The sequence below is a fragment of the Hyaena hyaena genome, unplaced genomic scaffold, assembly GCF_003009895.1.
Source record: "Hyaena hyaena isolate Hyena2069 unplaced genomic scaffold, ASM300989v1 scaffold_1112, whole genome shotgun sequence".
Classification (NCBI taxonomy): Eukaryota; Metazoa; Chordata; class Mammalia; order Carnivora; family Hyaenidae; genus Hyaena; species Hyaena hyaena.
Genome location: NW_024081748.1, coordinates 264,014 through 283,981, shown reverse-complemented (window position 1 = coordinate 283,981; position 19,968 = coordinate 264,014).

Genomic DNA, 19,968 nt, shown 5'->3' with positions numbered 1-19,968 from the left:
CAAATATTCTTTAGGCATCTGAACCAGTTTGCTGTTGCCACAAAAATACTACAAAAACCACCTCCAACTGAATGGTTTAAACACAGTTATTATGCTCTCACAAATCCGTGTGTTAGTTGAAAGGCAGATGATTTGGGATGGGCTCCATGGGCCACCTTGGCTGGTCTCAGCTATGGACTGACTGATTGGGCCTGGGCTTAGCTGTAGTGGTATAGCTGTGCCCCATTGGTCTCTCATCCTCTTTCTGGGGCCAGAGAGCGAACATAGGCACATACTTCTCATGGCCATAGCAGAGGTACAAGAAAATAAGCCTCAGGGTGCCTGGGTGGCTCAGTCGGTTGAGTGTCCAACTCTTGGTTTCAGCTCAAGTCATGATCTCACAGTTCATGGGTTTGAGCCCCGCATCAGCATTGCGCTGACAGTGCAGAGCCTGCTTGGGATTCTCTCTCTCCCTCTCTCTCTCTCTGCCCCTCCTCAAATCATGTGCACTGGCTCTCTTGTTCTCTCTCTTTCAAAATAAATAAATAAACATTAAATAAAAGAAAATAAGCCTCATTCTCAAATGCTTTCTGAGCTTTTGGTTTGCACTTCAAGCCTTTTGGCCTCTTAATATTCCATCAGCCAAAGCAAGTCTCATAGCCGAACTCAAAGCCAAGAGGTAGAAAAATAGATCCTGCCTCTTTAATAGGATACCCTGCAAAGTCAGACGGCAAAGGGGATGAATACAGGAGGAATGAAGATTGGGCGTATTAATGCAGTCTATGATAACATCTAACATATTCCAGGCCCTGTGCCAGGCACTAAGGAAACTGGTTGGCCTCCTGGAGCTTACACTCAGAAACTGATGATTGAACTTCTACTCACATGAATGCTATGCAGCCTGCTCCAACTGTAATCACAATTTAACAGTGAAGTCTGCTACCCCTCATGACATTTTGCATTTGTAAAGGGCAAGGAGTAAGAGCTTTGAGGGATCATCTATTATTTTGAACTCTTTTCACAACCGATCCCCTTGTAGAGTCATGCATTATCAAGATGGCCTCCTATGATAGATTCATTCAAGTGAATAACTGAATTTACTTAGAGAACCCATCAAACTGCCCTTCTCTGCTGTCTTCGCAGTGGGTCCATGGAACAACCTGTGGGTAGGATGGAAAAACCCTGTCTTTAAAAAGCATTCCATGGCTCCACCCCTTACAAGCATCCTGTTTGCATCACAAAGTTGTTACTTAATTCAGAAACATTTCCTGAGAGCTATCTAGGTACCAGGCTCAGTGATCAAGATTTTTCCATCTAATGATTCTCTAGTCCTCACGATAACATTGTGAGTAAAACTAGTACAAGATTTATCCCATATCCAACAAATGGTTATTAAAACACTAATTATATGCCAGGCACAGGGCCTGCTGGATGAGATATATAAATTTCTGGCCATCCAGGATCTCACTTTCTATTAAGAGATATACCTGTGAACAATACAATTAAATTATAATGAGGTAAGCGTCTTTATAGGAGACAATGCACTTAAAAACATTATGCAAATATAAGGCATTATAATTAAGCATAGATGTAAGGTCTCAAAGACTTCATCCTGTTTTCAGAAAGGCCTAATTTATCTATACGGAAATCTGCGATACTGAGACAATTCAAAGGTGATGGAGAAACTTTCCATCTTTCTGAGAAAAACTAATCAAAAGGGGTGGGGGTAAAAAGCATGATGCTCACCAGCTCAGCAGATAAGTGACAGTCTTTGGGGATTCAAGAGAAGCCTGGAGAAATAGACGTGCCCAGGACAGGGAATAAGAAAAGAGAAGCTGAAATTTCAAAATCCCCATAGATTGAGGGAACTTGGGCATAAACCTAACAAATAAAGTAGAGCATGGAGTGATCTCATCTAGGTGCTGATTCTAATTGCCTTGATGTGAAATCAACTTTTTGTGAGTTGCAGACACACATGAAAAGAGTTTATCAGCTCCCTCACTTCACAGATAACTATGTAAACAAAAGACCAACCCAAATATTCATCCTTCTCCCTATAGTCTTTTTCTCTACTTCTTTCATTCTTTCCCTAACCATTTCCTAAACCAAAGCATGCTAATTGCTGGAGGAACATGAGGACATCAGCCACTGAGTCAGCTTATCTTATCAAAAACTTTGACTGACAAATAGGAAATGTTTTTAATAAAGCACATACCCTTAGACATAAAGTGAGTTGTTTATCACAAATTTAAAACTCCTATAAAGTGCAATCACTGACAGTTAGAGATGTTACTTAGAATATCAGCTACCATCTCAGTGCTGCTTTCATTAAATGACTTTGCCAAAGTTATGAAACCTTCATAACTCCATGAAAAATGGGTGTCTCTAACAATACCATGTATAATTAAGCATATATTGCTGTGCTGTTGGAAAATTCCATTGTCACCTGCATCGGCCTCTAAGATCAATTTGCATACATGGATCAAAGGGAACCTTACAGCTTGCTGGTTCATTCGAAAGTGAACCAGGGTGATTTTAAGACCTTATTAAATCCCTAAAATTCATCAGAATAAGAATGTTTTGACTTATAAACAGAAAAGTATTTTCCAAGGGATTATGAAAGAGATGCATTAATCTACCGCTTCGGTTGAACTTTTCTGATGTATTCATTTTTAATTCCTTGTCTCTCTCAAGCCTCGATATCCTTGGATCTTGTTCAAATTAAGGATATATTTTAAAGTCAAATCACAATTCTATTGTTCCACTCAATTTAACATGCATGGCTTCAGAAGGTCCTCTAGAAGGGCCAGAGTGGAGAAAATATTGCCGCCATGCAGTAGAAACCAAAGCTTTCCCATCCTCATTTTGTGCAACAGCCTTCCAGGAGGCCAAGCAACAGACAAGCTCGGCTGGGGAATTCTTCATGGCCAGGAGAGAAGGAAGGAATGGAAAGCACAGACCAGAATAAAGGGCAAAGGCCCACTCCTGTTGGTGACAGAGGATTGCTGTGACTGCCCTTTACCTGCTACCTACCTACCTGCCTCACCGTGCACCTGGAGCTGGGACTCTACAAACCACAGTGCCCCGGCTCCCTTGCCAACTGGCTCCCTGTCCAGTTCTGCCCATGAGAGACTGAATGTGGAGGATGTCCCAGAGGAAACCAGAATGTGGGAAAAGGGGAGAGGGACATCGTCCTTCTCTCCCATTTTCTGGCAGTGTCGTTCCAACAGCAGCCCCACCTTGCACTATCGGAGGTGCCAAAGGACCAGTCCTCTGTGCTCCTTCACTCACTGGGCCATGCCATCCAGGCCCTCACAATACCCACTAGACCCCCACCCTGGTGGCCCCAACCCAAGCAGCAGGCCACCTGCTCTACCGAGGCCCACACGCCAGCCCCAGCAGGCTCCCTTTCCAAATTCTTGCGTTCTAAAACACTACTTCTCCCTTTTGTCCTCCCAGCCCGGGGTGGTAACTGCTTCTTGAAACTATTCTCTGGCTCCCCTAGGCTTCCCCTTTGGCTCTCTGGCTTTCTAACACCTGTGTAATGAATTCCTGTATTGGATCCCTTCAATTTACATGCCTAGCGCAGTTTCTCTTCTCTTAAGTAGACCCAAACAGATACTCTCACCAAGGCAGTGACTGTCAATGAAGGAAGACAGTGGATTTTTCCATTGCAGATGAGGGATTTGGGAAAGATCAATATGTTATTTTTAGAAGTTGTAGAGGTGATTCTGATAGTATCACCATCCCCACCATTATTCTTTTTGCCTGTCTTCCTCCTTCAACTTATAATGTGATCTCCAGGCCATTTTGCAAGGACATTCCATGGACATCTAAAGGTGGTTCCAATGGAAGAGATGTATGGGAGTCACTGAGAAATCCTTTTATCCAATAATCCCATAGGTAAATCCACCTAGAACACACATGTCAATAGTGGTGATTTGTAATGATGTTGGACCTTGTACAACCATACCTCCCTCGCTATTTCTTTCAAAGACTATCCTCACCTGCCCCTCATGGGAAGGGCATCCAAGGTACCAACCCTCACAGGAATTAGAGGCCACATATGTAATCAAGCTTATACTCTGCCACGATGACAGAGTCAACCCCCCAGAGAAGAAAACTAAATAGAATCTTAGCACAGGGCTTAGGAAAAAGTTCCCAGCCCTCGATATCTGACAACCCCATCAGTAACCGCCCTTTCAAAACCAGACTGAACACCTTCCACAACAGCATAGATCAGAGCCCAGAAAGGAATCTGAGCTAAAAGAATCTTTTAGCCAACTAAAAAACTCTTTAGTATTGGTTTTTACACATGAATACCATAATTATGTTGTTATATCTGTAGCTTACCTTTATTTCTCTAGTGTTTTCATTGTGTGGTATTTTGATTAAATATTAACCAACAAATATTTCAAGAAATGTAAGACAACGATTCTCTAAATAAATAACTTAGGTTTTAGAAAAGATCACATCTAAAAATGATCAAAGCAGTGAATCGAGGTGAGCACTTTAAGTTCAGACAGATGTTGACTGCAGTGTTATACTTTCCCATTCTGAGCATCACTGAGCCCCTCATGCCCAGAGCTAATATGACCTCAAGAAAATGAAGCCAGTCTTTGGCTCAGTGATTTAAAGCAGTGGGGGAAGTTGGGAATAAATGCTAATGGTTTTCGGTCAAACCCGAAGCACAATACAGGGCAGCCAAAGTAAATTTTTTTTCTTACGCTTCTAGTTGACATTTGTGTGGCAGGAGGAGGCCTTACCCTGATAAATAAGTTTTTGAGTTAACAGCCCCTGCTTCACACAGGGGCTTCACACAGGGAAAAATACAAGAAATCACAGGAAGGAAAGACAAAACAGAAGACAAATGTTTCACAGTGGTTCTATTTACCCATTTTGTAGGCTAGCTGCTGGCTCATCTGAAATTCTAGTCTTTACCTCCACCTACCTCCAATACACACGACCCACATCTCCTTCACACACCCAGAGCTCTGCACGTCAGTAATTTTTCTTCGTTATTTACCCCTGTTCTTTTCAACTCTTCTTCATTATATGTCTTGTGTAGGGCTGGTACCTTAAACCCTAGTTTATAGGACAACCTTCAGCGTAACAGCTCTTTGACTTGTACAAGGCAGGCAGAGAAAATATTTTTGATAAGTTTATCAGTTTAAACCTATTCAAATTTTCTCTGCCAATTGCCGGGAAGTCATATATAAAGGTAAGGATGCATATGTTCAGGACAATTGTTTTGTAATATCTTTGATATTTCTTCCATCTGCCCCTACAAACCCTGCAAGTTTATCTATAGAATGCAAATTGAGCTAGTGCTGACCGGTGAAATAAATCAGTTTGCATTCAGAGTACATTCCTTCTTAGTCTACTTGTTTGTATCTGCTAAAGATATGTGTATGTTCTGCATATTTACTATATATTATGTGTCCTATATATCTGTCTGCGTCATCATCAATCTGAACTTACAAGCCTCCAGCAAGATAGTTAACTATTTTTGCCACTGCCAGCAATGTGGCACACACACAGAGATCCTCAGTATAGCAGATACAGCAGAAGCTGCTGGAACCCTGTCCATGTCTTCTTGCCACTCATTATTCTCTTATACACCGATGGCTTCGAGGCAAGCATCTACAGCCCCCTGCTTAAAAGCCTGCTCTAGCCAAAGGAGCATGCTCTGTCCACACGTGGGGCAGGCTAGAAGGACCAAGAGTTAACACCTCCCCCCTCCTACCAATGAAGGATGGGAGCGGCTGGATACACACCCCAGCTTCCTCACCCCTTAGGTGGACCAACTGGTAGTCATGTTGTATACACTCTCCCAGAGGCCCACAGCAGGACTTAGCGGCAGCCACCCACAATAGTAATGCTATCATTTAAGAGTGTCTGTATAGGTTTCCTTCCCTTCCCTGTCTCACTTTGCCCCTCCCCGACCAGTGCTTTGTGGGACCACTCCCAAAGAGACTACCTGCACTCATATCTCATCTCAAGGTCTGCTTATGAGGGACTCAATACTAAAACCACCCAGCAAATTATTTCAGGGATACGCATGGTCTTTTTGTCCTGCAAACTCAAAAATGAAAGGTTTTATATTTAGGAATGAGGGAATAAAAATGACCTTGGAGCTTTATTTTCTAAATACACCACTCATTCCTCCATAGGAAATGTAGCCAGGCACTCAAATCATATTACGTATTACTACTAATATAATCTTGCTTTTGGCCCGTAGGCCACTGAAGCACTTTGATAATGAAACACCTCAACTAAACTGAGGCTTGGGCCAGTAGAGTTGAGTCAAGCCCCACTTACTTAGACATTGGCAATACTGCCTAGAAAAGTAGTCACAGCTATTCAGGCCTCGTACCAATTCATAGCCAGGAATTTACACAGAAGCAGTGGAGTCTCTTAGAAAGAGCAGTCCAGGGGCGTCTGGGTCGCTCACTTGGCTAAGTGTCCAACTTCGGCTCAGGTCATAATCTCACATTTCTTGAGTTCGAGCTCCAGTTCAGGCTCTGTGCTGACAGCTAAGAGCCTGGAGCCTGCTTCGGATTCTGTGTCTCCCTCTCTCTCTGCCCCTCCTCTGCTTGCACTTGGTCTCTCTCTCACAAAAATAAATGATAAACATTAAAAAAGAAAGAAAGAAAGAAGGAAAAAGAAAGAAAGAGAGAGAGAGAGAGAGAGAGAGAGACAAAGAAAGAAAGAAAGAAAGAAAGAAAGAAAGAAAGAAAGAAAGAGCAGTCCAACATTCCAACACTGTGTGGGGTTCAGGTTCAACATTATTAAAACCACTTCATGGCCCTAACCAAGGCCATATTAACAGAAAAGTGCATTGAGGCCATGAGGGTGGCTGAGAGTGACCAACTGACAGGATCAGGCACCTAGGGCCCAGTCTGGAAGAGGACAGTCACTTGGAATTCTTTGGGAGGCTGGCACTGGAATCTGTCTCTACCCATAGTGCACTCCTGATTGAGTCCAACGCTGAGGGAAGAAATGGTCACCACCGAACTTACTCAACACATATTGCCATACTAGGCTCGGCACAGTATGATGACAATCAAACCAGACCCATCTCTGCCTTTGTGAACTTACAGTACAGTGTGGAAGACAGATATTCAACAAGCAGGCAAAGAGGTAGATACCTGCAAATGGATTCTTGAGACAATACCAGGAATCAGAATTCCTGGGCCAAAGGGCTGTAAAGGAGGCAGGCTGAAGGAAATAGCATGTGTGAAGGCCTTGAGGGGCAGAGAAGATGGGATTTTCAAGGAATAGAAAGAAGGCCAATGTAGCTAAGGTGAGACAGAGAGAGAGAGACAAAGATGGACAGAGAGAGAAAGGGACCTTGTTCAAGTTTGCACTCTTCTATCTAAGTGCTATAGGAAGCCATCTGAAGAGGCCTTAAGCATGGGAGTTCCACGTAGAGGAATGCAGTACCTGGGAAGGACTCCTCAGCAAGGACAGCCACAGTACTGAAGCAGGCAGATGAGTCTGAATCACAATCCTGTGGATTTTCCAAATTTTAGTGGATCATAAACACAAACACATGGAGAGAGAAGAAGAGGAAGAAGGGGTAGGGAGAGAGAGAATTTTGAACATGGTCTGACACACTGGCAAATAAGCATGCAACAAATATTAGCTACTGATGGACTCTTTTTTTAAGTTTATTTTTATTTTTAGAGACTGAGAGAGCAGAGGAGGGGCAGAGAGAGAGGAAGACAAAATCCCAAGGCACTTCACCTCTCTCATATGAAGAGGTATGCACCTTCAGAGAAGAGCCCATCTCCAGGGCTTGAATTCATGAACTGTGAGATCATGACCTGAGCTCAAATCAAGAGTTGGATGTTTAACTGACTGAGCGACACAGGTGCCCCTGCTACTGACGGACTCTTAATAGAAAAGCCCTTGTTACCTCAAGTGAAAACTCCAGCTTGAGGTAAATCTTTATACCCCCTAACATTTTCCTAGAAATGCCTAGTGGCTACTTGAAGACCATTAATTAAATAATAATTGTCCATTAATTTAACAGGGGTGCTCAAACATAGCTGCTCATTAGAAATAACCAGGGAGCTTTTAAAAATAATGATCCTTTGACACCCATGACCAATAAAATTAGAAACTCTAGAAGGCAAGATGTGGGCTTCAGTATTTTAAGAGCTCCCTAGTTGCTTTTCTGTGTGGCCAGCTTGGAGAGCCAGGGCAACATCTCTGCATGATTTAGTTTATTAGTAAACATCTAGCCAGCCTGTCACCAAGCCAGGGCCTGAAAAGAATACGAGAGAAGGTAAACTGAAATTGAAGTTGGGGCAAGTTAGCTCAGAGCCTGCTCCAGGCTGGTTGCTTTTCATTCACTGTGTTATTCAGTACTCAAAACACTCCAGGAGGTAAGTTTTTTCATCCCATTTCATAGATGACAAACAACTAACACTCAGAGAAGCAAATTACCCACGTCACACAACAAGTAATAGCAACAACAGGTAGGGCCAGGATTCGGGCCCTAGTCCTTCTGTGTTCCTCACCCTACCCTCTCTCTACAACCCTCGACCCTCAAACTGCTTTCTAAGAAAGAGGTGTATGATTACGACCCTTGAGAGGTCCAAAAGTATATTAGACACTGAGAAGGTGGTGGCAATGAGAAGGGCCACGGGGCAAGCATCAGAGGACACAAGACAGACTACATAACTCATCATTTTTCCCATGGACAGTGCTGCCAGTTACAGCAGACCTCTAGGTAGCCTGTCTTCCATCAGAACTTCTCCGCAGGTTTCTGAGGAGCCATCCCTCATACCACTCTTCCTCTCATACCTCTAATCTAATTCATCAGTAAATCCTATTGTCCATGCTTCCAAATTATCTCTGGAATCTGGGCACTGCTCCCTGTCTGCACAGCTACAATGCTAGTCCAAGTGGCCACAACTCCCTATCAGGAGACTGTGCCCGCCTCCTTTGCACTCTAGACCTTGATGGTCTGTTCTCACCCAGCACCCAGAGCTCCAGCGGGAAACAGAAGTCAGATGGTTGATCAAGCAGGCTGCTCTGCTTCAAACCCTCCAGAGGCTTCCCACGTCAAGCTGGCCACAATCGCAACTCCTCAGTGACCTCGGAGCCCTCCCAGCTCCAGGCCCGCCTATCCCTTTGGCTCCAACTCCTGCAACGCTCCCTCTCACACTGGCCTTCCACCTGTCTTTGTCCCTCAACACGGGCCACTCTCTTGGGGCACCACTACACGCGATTGCTTCCATGCGCAGTGCTTTTCCCCCTGATCTTTGATGGCTGCTGCTTCTCCTCATTGGGCTCTCAACTCCAGTGTCACCTCAGAGAGGCCTTGCCTGACCATCAGAGCTGAAGAGGCCCCCGTCCCCAGCTCACTGGTCATGTGCCACGCATTCAATAATTACTTGCTTACTGGTGGACATGCTTTTAAAAGTGTAACTAACTGCATCCATGGCCAGAAGGATTGTGATTCTTTGGTTGGAAATTCCCTTCATCACACTTTGTTTGTCATGCTCCTCAGCCTTGAACTCATCGCCGGTCCTCATTCTCAGTTTGCAAAATGAAAATGATGATTAACATGAGTCTTGAGGTGACCTTCTGACTGAGGACTTGATGTGTATTAGCAATTAGATTCCCAGTGCCATATTCAGAAAGAGGGATGACCCAAAGCCAAATCTTTTTCTTGCACCTCTCCCTTTGTGCTTCATGTTGGCTTTTCATTTGCATTTAGCACATTCAGGAAGGAGGCATATAAACATTACACCGGATGACACTGTGTGAATGCTTCAGATCCAGTCAGGGCAGGAAGGCTGGGAGCAAACCTTCACCAGAAGCCCTCCCAGGCTTGGAGCAGACTCTAAGCCCATTAATCTCCTGTAAGATAACCAAGCCCACTGCCAAAAAAAAATTTAACAGCACCATTTCCTGGACTTGGCATTATTTAAGGGTCTAAACAGACCCAGAAAACAGAGTGCAGCTCCCAGTCCAGGCCATTCATGAGAGCGGGATGGTCCCCCCGTGGCTACCGTCCGGGGCCTGCTTGCCCTCCTGAATCGTAGCATTAACCTGCCACTGTGTGATCTCCTCTTTTCTCCTCTCTGTAGCCAGGACTTCTACACCTGGGAACCCACGCAGGTCTATGGGTAGAATTCCGAATGCCCATGACTTGGGTGGGAAAATTTTACTTTTTAGGTTTCACCCCCTAACTGAAATTTGGCATTTCCTTCAACTCAACGTAGGCAGGAAACCTCAGAAGTGCTAGCAGTTCCTATGACTTTGTCCCCAATAAAAGTCACAGTTGTGTTCATATTTCACATGTCAGTTGTTGCAGATGTCTCAAAGTACTGCTAACACTCAACACTGCTTCCAAATTTTGGCAGCTATTAGAACTCCTGCTAGATCTTTGTTATTTAACATGTTAACAAAGAAGCACCTGTATTTGCCCACCACAAACAAGGGTATTTTTTTTATTATTTTGATATCCCTATTTCAATATAATTGGGTTTTCTTTGTTATTCTATGTATTTTATTTTACACATGTACAGTGTTTGAGAAGGAATTCATAGGCTTCACCAGACTCGCAAAGCCTAGCTTCCCTATTAGGTCACACAGTAAAGTGGCCAAATCCTCTTACGGACACCAGAGAAATTTTCATCTTAGGCAACTTTGCAGTGAAGCTCAGATTTGTCTTACTTATCTTACATGATGCTGAGTTCTGTGTCACCGTCCATAGCAGTGTTTCTCAGCCTTGGTGGGCCGCGCTACCTCTTAATGTTTCTTTATTTAGTTTTGAGAGAGACAGAGACAGAGAGACAGAGAGAAAATGAATGAGTAGGGGAGGGGCAAAGAGAGAGGGAGACACAGAATCTGAAGCAGGCTCCAGGCTCTGAGCTGTCAGCACAGAACCCGACACGGGGCTCAAACTCACAAACCGCTAGACATGACCTGAGCCTAAGTTGAATGCTTAACCAACTAAGCCACTCAGGCGCACCCATGCTACCTTTTAATAAATATCCATACCTACCTTTACTACTCTCAGAAATGCAAAATAAACACTGTGATTAAAAACCACTCTGTGGGGCAAAGTGGTGCTTTGTTTGAAAACATCCCATGTCAACTTCACCAGAAATTCTGACTGCCCTGGTTGAGAGTCCCTTCTCAATGAGTGCCCTCATGAGAGCACAGCAGAAATCACCCTTGTTCTTGGCTACCCTCTCCAAGGTATTTCTTTCACCAAGCACCCTATTCTTAACCTGAATCGCAGGCTAGAACATGTTGGCTTCTCCCACGTCTAGCTGGGGAGGTAAGGAAGACAGTCTCATTGGTGTGACATGGGCAATTCCTTTTTTCTTTTCATTCTGAGATGATAAGGCTGATTTCTGGAAAAGTTTACCAAGAAACTAAAGGGAAAGGCAGAAACCATGAAGAAAATGCAGAAGTCCAGAATCAAGCCTGTCTTCAGGAACAGATTTTTTATGCCAGGTGACTATAGTCTGGCTTCCTGCTGACTGGCCTGGCACTAATCAGTGGGCACTCGAGTCCCTGTTATTTTCCTCCTCTCTGGCTGGCTGGGATGTGAGGCTGGGCAAATCCGAACCTAACCTTACCCAGAGGGACCTCATCGTTGGCACAGCTTCTAGGCCTGGCAAGAGTCTCAGGCCCTGCTAATGTCGACTTCCTGACTTCTCTCCAGGTGTGTGCAGAGTGAGAAGAGAAAGAAGCCAAAGACAGCATCGAAGAGAAAGCCAACATCTGAGAGAAAGGGCAAGGATCTGGATTCAGGGCAGAGGTATAAAAGCAATGATAGTGGAGAGGAGCGACCCAAAGAGTCTTGAAATGAGTACTGTGTGGAGACCCAGCCAAGTCTCCTTCCCTTTGGCTCCCCCTTGAGGCCACTACTGGTACTGCACCTGGTCCCTGTACCCCAGCTCAGGCCAGAGGCTACCCTAGCAATTCTGAATGCGGCGTCCCCCCCCCCACCGCAACACACACACATCCTAGTTCCTGTTTGGTCCTCCCAACACTCATGTACAATCCCCCACTACCTATTAGGACAGGGTAAAAACCCTAAACTCTTTCTCAACCTCTCCTGACTTTAGGAGTGGCCATGTGCTAAAGGTCTAGCAGTGAAGACATCAGGGGAAATCTTCTGAGGTGCTTCTGGAGAAAGTATTACTATTAAAGGAGTAGATGTAACTTTCCTCCTTTTCCCTGTCCAGGAAAATCCTATGAGAGCCTGCATATGTGATGTCCAGTATTGTGAATGTTATATTTCAACCATAAGGCAACAGACATTTAAAAAAGGCTGAGGAATGGGAGAGATGGGCATATCTGACATTCTTGAGGCACTCAATTAATGTCCCAGTGGCTACCTCCACATCCTGGATTACATAGGAAAAATCAGTCCCTTGTTAAAGTTATTCTTAGTTGGGTTTTGTAACTTCTAGACAAAAGCAATCGTAACTCATACACCAGAAATCAGTAGCTCCTTTCTTCCAATAGCCATCCATTACTCAAAGTAACCACACTGCTCCATTCCCAAACCCATCTGCTGTGAGGCCTTCCCTTCCCTAGCAACCCGTGAATCTACACAAGTACTGCTGACACACATGACAGCTCCTGGATAGCACTACCAGCTGGGCTCAGATTCAATGTCAAATCCATCTCTTCTAGCTCCAACCTATGCAACATCCCAGGCTTGTCTTATCACCCAACTCCCCACAGAGAGTTTCCATGATGCACAGTTGCAGAGTGGCCAGGCTTGTACAGTTTTTGATGTTAACTTACACACTTTATCTCCAACCCCACTCCCCTGTGAAATCACCCCCTTGTCATCCCAGCATGAAGTGAACTCCCCAACTTTGAATGCCACTTACACCTGTACCACTCATTGAGGGTGGAACATTCATGGCACTGTTAGGCAATGGTCTTAGTTAAACTCCACCTCCAAGAAGCCTTCCTGGCCCTCTCAGTCTGAGTGAAACACCTCTAACACCAACTCTTGCAATGCTCTATGTGTTTCCCTATCAAAGTCCTCACCAGACTTTTATCACCTTCTGTCAACTCTTTTACATCCTCTGGTAAACTATGATCCTTCACAGAGGGATGGTATCTTACAACATATATCAGTTCTCAAATTGGACCTGCATATATTAGATGTTTAAAAATTTTCCTGAGTGAATAATCATATCTCTCTACTAAGATACCAAGCTCGTTGAGAAGAGAGTCTGAATTTTTGCCTCCTAGCAACCCACCCCGTAATGCATTAATTTGTATAGAGAGACATGCAGGTTTTACTTCAATAACTTCTACTTAACATCTAAGGAACATGATTTTGTTTGTATATGCACATATACAAACATCCAATCATGAAATATGTATGTATAGATATATATAACACATAGCCAAAAGGTGCCAAATGAAAGCTTGGCCTGATGATTCTTTCCCACCCAACTGCCCAGCGGTTTGACACAATGCTCCACCTGTTCCTGTGGCATGCATACATAGCCTCTATTATTGTCTTACTAAAAGCTTTGTAACAAAAATCATCCACAGTTAAGACGAGCCACTTCTGATGAAGTTCTCAGATGAAGCAGAGCAACATATGAGAGTTTATTGTAGGTAAGAGAAAAGCACCTTCGAAGGCCAGTTTAATATGGATACAAACATCCTCTGGACATCACTCACAGAAAGTCCAGGGCACTGCTAGTGATGTTCTTGGGAAAGAGATGGCCTTGCAAAACACAATCCATCACTACAGCAAGGGCTGACTTCTCAGACATGATGGTTCTCACCAAGGTGTTTAGGATATTTAAAAGGATGATCACCATCCCCTTTCTTCCAGGTGGAAAATGGTAGTAAAGTGATTCACCCACATTCAGTTCGAAAGCCACACAAGGGTGAGGACGGGGTGGAGATGGCCATGATGTTGGCTGAGGAAGGGAATGCATCAGGTAAACTGGGCAATTGGGGCATATGTTTTCAAATAATGTAGATGGAAAGACTCTGAAAGCACATGTTAGGTTTAAGGATATGAAAATACTTGGGGAGAATACCTTCTGTGGGAGATAGTAATTTTATAAAAAGTAAAAAAAAAAAAAGAAAGAAAGAAAGAAAATACTCATAAATCTTCTGACACAAAACTTCAAGTTAGACTGGAAAACATATGAAGCACACTAAATAGGAATATTCTCAGATTATAATTTTCAGGCCAAGGGGACACCCAAAGCACCCTCATAAAATGTGAGAGTCATCAAAGTTCAAGGGTTTCTTGGACCTCAAATCTTAAAGCAACTTTTTGTCCCAGTCCTCTCAATGTGAAGAATCATGGAAGGGCATTAAGTGAAAAACAAAAGAATTAAATGTTCCTACCATCCAGTTGACAGTAGATTTCTACTTTACCCTTATCTTTACCCAGAAGCATCCAAGCAAAGATGACTTGACTTCAAGTTGTATTACAAAGCTATAATCATCAAGACAGTATGGTACTGCCACAAAAATAGACACTCAGATCAATGGAACGGAATAGAGAACCCAGAAATGGACCCACAAACATATGGCCAACTAATGTTCGACAAAGCAGGAAAGAATATTCAATGGAAAAAAGACAGTCTCTTCAGCAAATGGTGTTGGGAAAACTGGACAAGCAGAAGAATGAATCTGGACCACTTGTTTTCACACCATCCAGAAAAATAAACTCAAAATAGATAAAAAACCTAAAGTAAGACAGGAAGCCATCAAAATCCTAGAGGAGAAAACAGGCAAAAACCTCTTTGACGTTGGCTGCAGCAACTTCTTACTTCACATGTCTTCAGAGGCAAGAGAAATAAAAGAAAAATGAATTACTGGTACCTCATCAAGATAAAAAGCTTCTGCACAGTGAAGGAAACTATCAGCAAAACTAAAAGGCAACCGACGGAATGGGAGAAGATATTTGCAAATGACATATCAGATGGAGGATTATTATCCAAAATCTATAAAGAGCTTATCAAGCTCAACACCCAAAAAAACAAATAATCCAGTGAAGAAATGGGCAAAAGACACGAAGAGACACTTTTCTAAAGAAGACATCTAGATGGGGGCGCCTGGGTGGCTTAGTCGGTTAAGCGTCCGACTTTCGCTTAGGTCATGAACTCGCGGCTCGTGGGTTCAAGCCCCGCGTCGGGCTCTGTGCTGACTGCCATCTCAGAGCCTGGAGCCTATTTCAGAGTCTGCATCTCCCTCTCTCTCTGACCCTCCCCTGCTCACGCTGTCTCTCTCTCTCTCTCTCCTAGAAATAAAAATATTAAAAAAAAAAGAAGACATCTAGATGGCTAACAGACACATGAAAAGATGCTCAACATCACTTATCATGAGGGAAATACAAATCAAAACCACAATGAGATACTACCTCACTCGTGTCAGAATGGCTAAAATTAAGACCTCAGGCAACTACAGATGTTGGCAAGGATGCGGAGAGAGAGGAACCCTTCTGCACTGCTAGTGGGAATGCAAACTGGTGCAGCCACTCAGGAAAACAGTATGGAGGTTCCTTAAAAAACTAAAAATTGAACTACCCTATGGCCCAGCAATTTCACTACTAGGTATTTATCCAAAGGATACAAGAGTGCTGTTTCAAAGGGGGCACATGCACCCCAATGTTTATAGCAGCACTGTCAACAATAGCCAAAGTATGGAAAGAGCCCAAATGTCCACCGATGGATGAATGGATAAAGAAGATGTGGTATACATATATATACAATGGAGTATTACTCGGTGATTAAAAAGAAAAAAAGAATGAAAAATTGCCATTTGCAACAAGATAGATGGAGCTAGAGTTTAAACTAGAGAAAGACAAATATCATATGACTTCACTCATACGTGGAATTTAAGATACAAAACAGATGAACATTAAGGGAAGGGGAGCAAAAATAATATAAAAACAGGATGGGGACAAAACATAAGAGACTCTTAAATATGGAGAACAAACAGAAGGTTACTGGAGGGATTGTGGGAGGGGGGGATGGGCTAAATGGGCAAGGGGTATTAAGGCGGGCACTTGTTGGGATGAGCACTGGGTGTTACATGTAGGTCATGAATCACTAAATTCTATTCCTGAAATCCTTATTACACTATACGTTAACTAACTTGAATGTAAATTTTAAAAAATTAGGGGCGCCTGGGTGGCTTAGTCGGTTAAGCGTCCCACTTTCGCTTAGGTCATGATCTCGCGGTTCGTGGTTTCGAGCCCCGTGTCGGGCTCTGTGCTGACTGCCAGCTCAGATCCTGGAGCCTGTTTCAGAGTCTGTGTCTCCCTCTCTCTCTGACCCTCCCCTGCTCACGCTGTCTCTCTCTCTCTCTCCTAGAAATAAATAAAAATATTTTTTAAAAAATATTAATTAATTAATTAATTTAAAGAAAAAAACAAGATGACTCTTGCCAGAGCTGACAGAGACCCCTGGGTCTCTATGGATGTGGTATTAATCACTTACCAGATGTTATGGCATGAACTATATTCACCCAAAATCTGTATGTTGAAGTCCTAACCCCCAGTACCTTATTTAGAAATAGGGTCAACGCAGATGTAGTTAGTTAAAATGTGGTCATACTGGAGAAGAGTCAGCCCCTAACCCAATGTAACAGACGTCCTCATAAAAAGGGGAAAATTTGGAAACAGACGTACACAGGAGAACACCATGTGAACTCGAGGAGTCTACACTAAGGAAAGCCAAAAGTTGCCAGCAGAGGACGAGAATCTAGAGGAGAGGTGTGGAACAGAGCCTCCCTCACAGCCCTCAGACGGAACCAGCCCTGCTAATGCCTTGATCTTGGACTTCTAGCTTCCAGAAGGAAGAGACAATAAACATCTGCTGTTTAAGACCCCAGTTTTAGATATTTTATTAAGGAAGCCCTAGGAAACTAAAATGGCTGATTACTAATTGCAGCCTCCAAAGTTTAAATTGCCAAGGGCCATCTCCTCCACAGATGATCTTACCACCAGTAAAGAATTAGCACTGCCTCGGTTTTTAGAGTTATCTTTAGGTTGCCTTCTGCCTCCAGCCCCTCCTTATGTATTTACTTCCTTTCCACAGTTAGAAAAATCTGTGTTTACTAATTTCTAAGATGGGATTGATGCAAAGCCATCTGCTTAATGAGAAAAATTCCTGTATATGTGAGATAATCCACAAATATGGCTCCAATTAATGATTTTTCAAATTACTATTTAAATATTGACTTGGACTGTGCCCATATGATGTCAAAAAAACTGATTTGCATGTGAATATTTCAGTCAAACAATTAGCTGTTTTGTCTACATAGCTCCAAATAATGTGATTGATTGTTGTTCTATTACCAAATTGGATTGACCAGTGATTTTTGGCATCACAGAGCATAGCCTAGATTCCTATATGAGTACCAGGAGATTGAGCCAGAAAAATAAAAAGGTACTTCTTTTCTTTAAACTCCCAAGGACTATTAATAATGAAATATTACTGTGGAGGGAATTTTCGCTAAGAAAGTATCACCTAATAACATTAGTTAATAGTCCTTCCTGTGGGATTATGTCACCATCTTATTTCACCTTTATTGTTCTACAGGGGAGTTCATTACCATGGCTTTGGTGATACTACAGTTTTATGGAGATCCATGTGTTATTGCTTCAAATGATGCAAATTAAACAGAAAGCCTACCAGACTAATAACAGAGAGGTGAAGAAGTGGGGGAAGGGTCATGAACATATATGTTCTCATATTTCTTTTTCCCATTTCCCAATTTTCCTTACCACCCACTGGCCAGAGTGATGGGAAATGGATGGATAAAGGTAGGGTAGAACCAGAAAGAGTAAACTGTGGAGGGTGGTCTGAACTGGAGAAGGGGAAATAATTGAAATGAGTAGGCTTCCAAGTGGTCCAAACCAGACCCACTATTGTATCTCAGGCACTGGCCGTCCACTACAGTCAGAGCCATGACGAGAGTTAGCACATTACATCTTTGTGGCCTTGCCACATCTCCCTCTATCTTTTGGCCCCTCCCCTTTTATTTCCCCTTGAGTGTAAAATGAGAGAGCATCATAGTGGTCCCCACATTCCATCTTTGCTGTTCCATGGCTTAAAAGAATCCCTCCAAGTTGGAGGCTCTATGAAAGATTTGGGTTTCCACAGCAAGATGCGGACATTTCGATCTGAAATTCAGAATTCCCAAATAATAAACTAATATGTTGGTTAAATCTGGCATATTTTCTAGATAATCTCATTATCCTAATTCTTATTAGGATATTATGGAGATTTTCAAGTAACATTTTAAGACGTTAAAAAAGTATTTCACCAAAAAGGAGAACTTAAAAGGAAGACAAATCAAGAAAGGTATTGCAAAGATTTTGTGAAACTAACATCTAACAATAAGTAGAGAAACAACTATTATATATAATGATTAAAGCAAACAAACATAGAACATTGCTGGTAAGAACACAAAATGGTTGAGGCCCTTTGTGAAACAGCTCCAAAGTTCCTCACAGGTAAAGCATTGAGTCACCCATGTGAACCAGCTATTCCAGTGCTAGTTATACAGCCAAGAGAAACAAAAACATATATCCATACAAAAACTTGCACACAAACGTTAATAACAGTGTAATTTATAATAGGACTAAAAATACTTCATCAAAATGGTCTCATATTTATAGTGCCCCTAAACAAGTGTCAATGAAAGAATGAAGGTCTAATACAGCAAAATTGGCACCTATTTTTTTAATGTGATTGCTAATTGTGTAAATGAAAGCACACACATGTGAAATGTGTGTGTTTGTGTGACCTAACAAAGTATGAGCTGCCACCAGAAATGGGGGCCTTTTGTATAGAGAGTATGGTCTTTAGTCACCTTCAGTGATGGGTTCTAGAGAGTCGTCAGAAGGGAAATTGCAGGTGTGCATTATAAAGAAAAAGCAAATTGCTATGAAACAAAGATGTAGGTTGCTGGGGGAATCTCACACATGAAATTCACATAGCTCGTTTTCCCAAACCCTCTTCTCATTTACCTTCTTTCCTCCTCCTCCAAATGAAATGGTCTTATGTAAGCAGGAGCCATAAGATATAACTCAATTTCCCTGGGAATAAGGACATTTATGAATCCACATGAATCACCATATTATGGATTTGACCTGATGGATTTTAGCCCCCACCTTGTAAACTCCTCCAGGCCACTGACCTCTCTTGTCCAGCTCTCATGACCAAACCTTTACATTCAACCCCCATTTGTTGTAGCTTAGAGCTTAACATGGTCCCCCCTTTCCTTTACTCAGTCTGACAAAAAGCTCTGATCTCCAGGGAAATTTGGTAAAAATACACTAATATCTTTAAGGTTGGGCATGGTTTTAGCATACCTCTTTGGAATGACAATGTGTCTTCAGAAACCATAGTGGAGTATCTTAGCTCCATTCTGCAATCATCCAAGTCTTGCCAGTTTTGCCTTCTTCCCTTTCTCTCCATCTCACAGGCCTCTACCTTGCTTCAGGCCCAATTTCTTCTTGTCCTAATTAGTATCATGACCTCCCAATTGGTCTTTCTGCCTCTAGTCTTGCCCTTCATTTACCCACTTTCCATATGGACACCAGAGTAACTTTATAGAACGTAAGCCTGGCCATAAACTCCCCTGTTTAACGCCCTGAAATGGCTTCCCCTCACCTTCAGAGTGAACACCCAGCTCTTTATCTAGGCTTATAAGTCCCTTCCTAGCCCAGCTTCTGTCTACTTTTCCAAACTATTACCTATCCATTCTGAGCTATGTGTAGTTCCCCAACAAGCTAAGCTCTCTATTTATCCCATCCTTATAATTTCGAATAATGTTCCCTCTGCCTTGAAAATTCCCCCAGGTAGCCTTGAATATTCCTTCCTTCCATGGTGGGTTGGCTAATTCTTTTCTTTCTCAAACAGCTCTCCTGATGTATAATTTACATACCATTAAATTCACTAGGCTTGACTAACTACTAACCTTTGAGATTCCATTTGGATGTCATCT